The sequence below is a fragment of the Arachis hypogaea genome, chromosome 12 (assembly GCF_003086295.3).
Source record: "Arachis hypogaea cultivar Tifrunner chromosome 12, arahy.Tifrunner.gnm2.J5K5, whole genome shotgun sequence".
In the NCBI taxonomy this organism is placed as follows: Eukaryota; Viridiplantae; Streptophyta; class Magnoliopsida; order Fabales; family Fabaceae; genus Arachis; species Arachis hypogaea.
In genome coordinates, this window is record NC_092047.1 from 112315988 (window position 1) to 112322781 (window position 6794).

A 6794-nucleotide genomic window follows, 5' to 3' on the forward strand; every position below is an offset into this window, starting at 1 on the left:
GCTGCAGAATGGACAGAACAAGTGGTCTCCACCCATCAACTGAAGATCTGTTAATTAATTCAAATTTAAATTCAAATCTTATTTTAGAAAAAGATATTATTTTAATTTTAATTTTAGAAATTTGATTTTTAAATTATTAGGATTAGTTATAAAAGGGATCCCAATAGGGTGGTTCCAGAACAACATTCCACAACATTATTCCATACAAATTTATATTCCATATTCCCTGAGCAACTAATCCTCCATTGTTAAGGTTAGGAGCTCTGTCTATTGTATGGATTGATAATATTATTTTTCTATTTTAATTCATGTTTTGATTTATATTTCAATAATTGTTTTCGTTCTTTATTTTATGAACTTGGGTGGAACAGAAATATGACCCATGTTCTATTTGAGTTCTTGTAAAACTTGGAAAAGCTCTTTACTTGAACAATAGCTTGAAAACATATTATCCTGAATTTCTAATTGTTTGTATTTAACGGGATACGTGACATATAATCCCTTTATTTTTGGACAATTAGGATTCTTGTGGCATATAAACTGGAATTTGATCATCACCCTCTAATTGGAATCAATTAACCAAGGAATTGACAGTTGATGAATTTTAGAGGAGACTAGGAAGGTCTAAGGAATTAGGGTCTAGTCACAATTAGTTTGCCATGAATTAAATCTTGCATGATTAAAATAGTTAATAAGAAAAGTCAATCCAGAAAATAGATAACTCTAAAACCTTAACTGTCTTCTCCATATATTATTCCCATCTTAATTACTTGCCCTTCTTTAATATTTTTGCTATTGTTTAATGTCTTTGAACTCCCAACACTATTTTCTGTCTGTCTAACTAATCCTATCAAACGCTATTGTTGCTTAATCCATCAATCCTCGTGGGATCGACCCTTACTCACGTAAGGTATTACTTGGTACGACCCAGTGCACTTACCGGTTAGTAAATGTAGTTGTAAATACCGCACCAAGTTTTTGGCGCCGTTGCCGGAGATTGACTGTGATTAACAACTATTCGTTATTTGATTGCTTAGATTAGATAATTTTTTTATTATATTTTTTATTTTATTATTAATTTTTAGTTTGCATTTTTTTACGTTAATTTTTTCTTTTTTTTTTCTTCTTTACGTTATTTACTTTCTTTTCCTTCTCGTTTATATCCCCCCTCCCCTGTTTCGTTTTCCGTTTTTTTTTTAATTTATTTTTATTTTTATAATATAAAAAAAAATTTAATTAATATTAATAATTTTTCTTAATTTCTGAAATTAAGTTTGGTGTCCCTTAGTTAGTCTTATTTTAATTTTTCTTATTTAATTTACTTAATAATTTCGAAAATTTTTAGTAATAATTTTTCTAGTAATTTTTTAATTTTAGTGTTTGTTTGTTTTATTCAATATTTTTATCTCTTTATTCAGGTTACCTCACAGGGACTTCTCTGCACTCTGACGTAGAGAGTCCCATTTTTTTCTTATTTTCTGCTTGTGTATGCGCAGGAATAGGGACAAAGAACATCTTTTAGACTTTGATCCTGAACCTGAAAGAACTTTCAGGCGACGTTTACAACAAGCAAGACTTTGCAAGGCTGCAGAATCCACTATGGCAAATAATAATGCTAATGCCAACGTGGTAAATCCGAATGGGGATGATCAACAGAGGAGAGTGCTTGGCTCTTATTCTGCCCCTACTGCGGATCTTTATGGAAAAAGTATTGTGGTGCCTCCTATAAATGCAAACAACTTTGAGTTGAAGTCACAATTGGTCACCTTGGTGCAACAGAATTGCCAGTATCGTGGACTTCCTCATGAAGATCCAAATCAGTTCATATCTGATTTTCTGCAGATATGTGATACTGTGAAGACAAATGGAGTGAATCCAGAGGTGTACAGACTCATGCTTTTCCCGTTTGCTCTGAGGGATAAAGCAAAGCTATGGCTAGATTCCCAACCAAAGGAGAGTCTGAATACTTGGGAAAAGGTCGTTACTGAATTTCTCACTAAATTTTTCCCACCAAAGAAGTTGACTAAGCTTAGGTTGGAGGTTCAGACTTTCAGACAGAAGGAGGGTGAAACTCTTTATGAAGCTTGGGAGAGATACAAGCTACTGACTAGGCAATGCCCTCTAGACATGTTCTCCAAATGGACCCAACTGGATATTTTTTATGAAGGCTTGGGTGAGATATCCAAGATGAGCTTAGATACCTCTGCAGGCGGTTCATTGCACAAGAAGAAGACACCAGAGGAGTATATTGAGCTGATTGAATTGGTTGCAAGCAACCAATATTTATACTCATATAACAGGAATCCTGTGAACTCTGAGACCTCTCAGAAGAGAGGCGTGTTGGAAGTAGAAGCTGTTAATGCTCTTCTTGCTCAGAACAAGCTTATGTCTCAGCAGATAAATCTACTTACTCAACAGATGGGTGGCATGCAAGTCTCAGCTATCAACACTCAAAATCCACCCCAAGATACCTCCTATGACATGACAGGTAACTTTATGCAAAATCATAATTATGATTATGCTCAACCCTCTTCTGAACAGGTGAATTACATGGGGAGTGGTCCTAGAAATCCCAACAATGATCCATATTCTAAGACATACAATCAGGGATGGAGGAATCACCCAAATTTTGGGTGGAGAGATCAACCTCAGAGACCTCAGAACTTCAACAATAGTTCTCAGGGCGGTTTTCAACAGAACAACTATAATAACCGCCAATTTCAGTCTCAGCAACAATAACCACCTCAGCAGGCAAATTCTAAATCCCAAGAAGATTCTAAGTGGGAGATGATGATGAGTTTCGTGCAAGAAACCAGAGCCTCCATTAGAAACTTGGAGGTGCAAATGGGTCAAATGAGCAAGCAATTACCTGAAAGGTCTTCAAATACATTCCCTGGTGATACAGTGGTGAACCCAAGAGAAGATTGCAAGGCTATTCAATTGAGAAGTGGTAAGGTATCTAGTTCTGAGACTAAGATCAATGAAGATCTAGTTGAAAAGGAAGCTCCAGAGGAGAAGAAGGATGAAGTAGAGCACACCCCTCCTAAACGTGCAGACAACCAATTTCCTGACTCTCTTGACACTTATCCCACCTTACCAAAGGCCCCTGAATACATGTAAAAAATGCCATATCCTCAGAGGCTTCAGAAGGCGTCCAAAGAAAAACAATTCTCTAAATTTTTAGATGTCTTCAAGAAGCTGCAGATCAACATTCCTTTTGCAGAAGCTCTGGAGCAAATGCCTCTCTACGCTAAATTTATGAAAGAATTGTTGACCCACAAGAGGAATTGGAAGGAGCAAGAAACTGTGGTGTTAACCAAGGAATGCAGTGCTATTATTCAACACACCCTTCCTGAGAAGATGCCAGACCCAGGAAGCTTTGTCATTCCTTGCACCATTGGAGAAGTCGGCATTCAGAGAGCTTTATGTGATCTTGGAGATAGCATCAACCTCATGCCACTTTCAGTGATGAAAACGCTTCAAATTGAGGAGGTAAAACCTACTCGTATTTCTCTTCAACTTGCTGATCTTTCTATTAAATTACCTGTGGGTGCGGTTGAAGATTTACTTGTTAAAGTAGGACCATTTATTTTTCCTGTTGATTTTGTTATATTAGACATGGAAGAGGAGGTAAAACCCTCTATTATACTTGGTAGACCCTTTTTAGCTACAGGTAGAGTTCTGATTGATGTACAAAAGGGTGAATTAACCCTGAGGGTCAATGAAGAACAGGTGGTCCTAAATGTTTTTGAAGCTCTCAAGCACCCTAATGATTCTGAGGGGTGTATGAAAATAGATGTTATTGAACCACTTGTTCAAGAAGTACTGGAAGCTGAGGTACTTAATGATGTTCTGGATCCTATTTCTGAGTGTGAATTAGTTGAAGTTGACGATTCACCACCCCAAAAGGAGCTGATGTACACGCCTATAAAGGAGAAGGAAACCCACAAGCTTGAGCTCAAACCTTTACCTCCTTCTCTGAAATATGTGTTCTTGGGTGGAAATGATTCATACCCAATAATTATTAGCTCTTCTCTGAAGCCTGAAGAAGAAGAGGCGCTTGTTTCAGTGCTCAAGAGTCATAAAACAGCTCTTGGGTGGACCATTAGTGACTTGAAGGGGATTAGTCCAACTAAGTGTATGCACAAGATCCTCCTTGAAGATGATGCCAAACCAGTTGTGCAACCACAAAGGAGACTCAATCCAACTATGAAAGAGGTGGTCCAAAAAGAGGTAATGAAACTATGGGAAGCATGTATTATTTACCCTATTTCTGACAGTCCTTGGGTAAGTCCTGTGCAGGTAGTTCCCAAGAAAGGAGGGATGACAATGATCAAGAATGAAAAGAATGAGCTTATTCCTACAAGAACAGTCACAGGATGGAGAATGTGCATAGATTACAGGAGGCTCAACACTGCTACAAGGAAGGATCATTTTCCCCTCCCTTTCATTGATCAGATGCTTGAGAGGTTAGCTGGTCATGCTTTTTATTGTTTTCTAGATGGATATTCTGGATATAATCAAATTGCAGTGGACCCTCAAGATCAAGAGAAGACAGCATTCACATGCCCTTTTGGAGTATTTGCCTACAGGAGAATGCCATTTGGACTTTGCAATGCTCCAGCAACTTTTCAGAGGTGTATGCTTTCAATTTTTTCTGATATGGTTGAAAAGTTTATTGAGATATTTATGGATGACTTTTCTGTTTTTGGTAATTCTTTTGAATCATGCCTTAAACATTTATCTCTTGTCTTGAAACGGTGTCAAGAATCAAACATTGTTTTAAATTGGGAAAAATGCCATTTTATGGTTACAGAAGGCATTGTTCTTGGACACCGTATTTCAAGTAAGGGAATTGAGGTTGACAGAGCAAAGGTGGAGGTAATTGAAAAATTACCACCACCAACTAATGTTAAGGCAATTAGGAGTTTCTTGGGTCATGCAGGATTTTATAGAAGATTTATAAAGGATTTTTCTAAAATTGCTAAACCATTGAGCAACCTGCTGGTTGTTGATGTTCCTTTTGTCTTTGATTCTGATTGTCTGCATACTTTTGAAACTCTGAAGGCAAACCTTACCTCTGCTCCCATTATAGCTCCTCCTGACTGGGATTTACCATTTGAATTAATGTGTGATGCTAGTGATTTTGCTATAGGAGCTGTTTTAGGACAGAGGCATGGCAAGCTTGTACATGTCATTTATTATGCCAGTCGTGTGTTAAATGATGCTCAAAAGAATTACACAACTACAGAAAAGGAATTATTAGCTGTTGTGTATGTTGTTGATAAGTTTAGGTCCTATTTACTTGGTTCTAAGGTTATTGTTTATACTAACCATGCTGCTTTGAAGTACCTTCTAACCAAACAGGATTCTAAACCAAGATTAATCAGATGGTTGTTACTCCTTCAGGAGTTTGATATTGAGATAAAAGACAGGAGAGGGTCAAAAAATCAAGTAGCTGACCATCTTTCCAGAATTGAGCCTGAAGCAGGAGAACAACCACCCACAGCTGTAACTGAGACGTTTTCGGATGAGCAATTGTTCCTCATTCAGCAGGTACCATGGTTTGTAGACATTGAAAATTATAAAGCCATGAATTTTATCCCAAGGGAGTACAGTAGGCAACAAGTAAAGAAGCTATTGACTGATGCAAAGTACTACATTTGGGAAGAACCATACCTTTTTAAAAGGTGCTCAGATGGAATAATCCAGAGATGTGTCCCGGATGAGGAAAAGCAGCAAATTCTTTGGCACTGTCATGGGTCTGATTATGGAGGCCACTTTGGTGGTGAGAGGACAGCTACAAAAGTCCTTCAGAACGGGTTTTACTGGCCGACTCTCTTCAGGGACTCAAGAGCTTTTGTAAAGCACTGTGGCAGATGTGAAAAAGCTGCAAATCTCCCTGCCAACCATGAAATGCCACATCAGGGACTTCTTGAGGTTGAGCTGTTTGATGTGTGGGGTATTGATTTTATGGGACCTTTCCCACCCTCACATTCAAGCAACTATATCCTAGTGGCAGTCGACTATGTGTCCAAATGGGTGGAAGCTGTGGCTTTGCCCACCAATGATGCCAAGGTGGTAATGAGCTTTCTTCAGAGGTATATCTTTAGCCGGTTTGGCGTCCCAAGGACACTCATTAGTGATGGAGGAAGTCACTTCTGTAACAGACAGCTGGACTCTCTTCTGCATAGATATGGAGTCCGTCATAAGGTGGCAACCCCCTATCACCCTCAGACAAGTGGACAGGTTGAAGTTTTCAACAGGGAGCTTAAGAAGATTCTGGAGAAGACCGTCAGTGTTTCAAGAAAGGACTGGTCTAGGAAGCTTGATGATGCTCTCTGCGGCATACCGGACAGCATACAAGACTCTAATTGGCATGTCCCCATATCAGTTGGTCTATGGCAAAGTCTGTCACTTGCCAGTTGAGCTGGAGCACAAGGCTTATTGGGCAATTAGGTATCTGAATCTTGATTCAGAAGCTGCAGGAATTAAGCGGATGCTTCAGTTGAATGAGCTTGATGAATTCAGATATTCGGCCTATGAGAATGCCAAGCTCTATAAGGGAGAACCAAGCTACTGCATGATAAGAAGATTGCCATTAGAGTCTTTGAGCCAGGACAAAGAGTGCTTCTGTATAATTCAAGGCTCAAATTCTTTCCCGGGAAGCTGAAATCCCGGTGGTCAGGACCGTTTGTGGTTACCAGAGCCTCACCATATGGTCATGTGGAAATACAGGAAGAAAATTCTGACAGGAAATTTACAGTGAATGGCCAGAGGTTGAAGCACTATCT

At 38.7% G+C, this 6794-nt stretch overlaps 1 non-coding gene across 1 annotated transcript; it reads right to left on the bottom strand.

The window, feature by feature from the left end:
- Positions 1-2026: 2026 nt before the first annotated feature.
- LOC112731512 (small nucleolar RNA R71) lies at positions 2027-2132 on the bottom strand. Its single transcript, XR_003167286.1, has one exon. It is a non-coding gene; the product is annotated as a small nucleolar RNA R71 (small nucleolar RNA).
- Positions 2133-6794: the final 4662 nt, after the last annotated feature.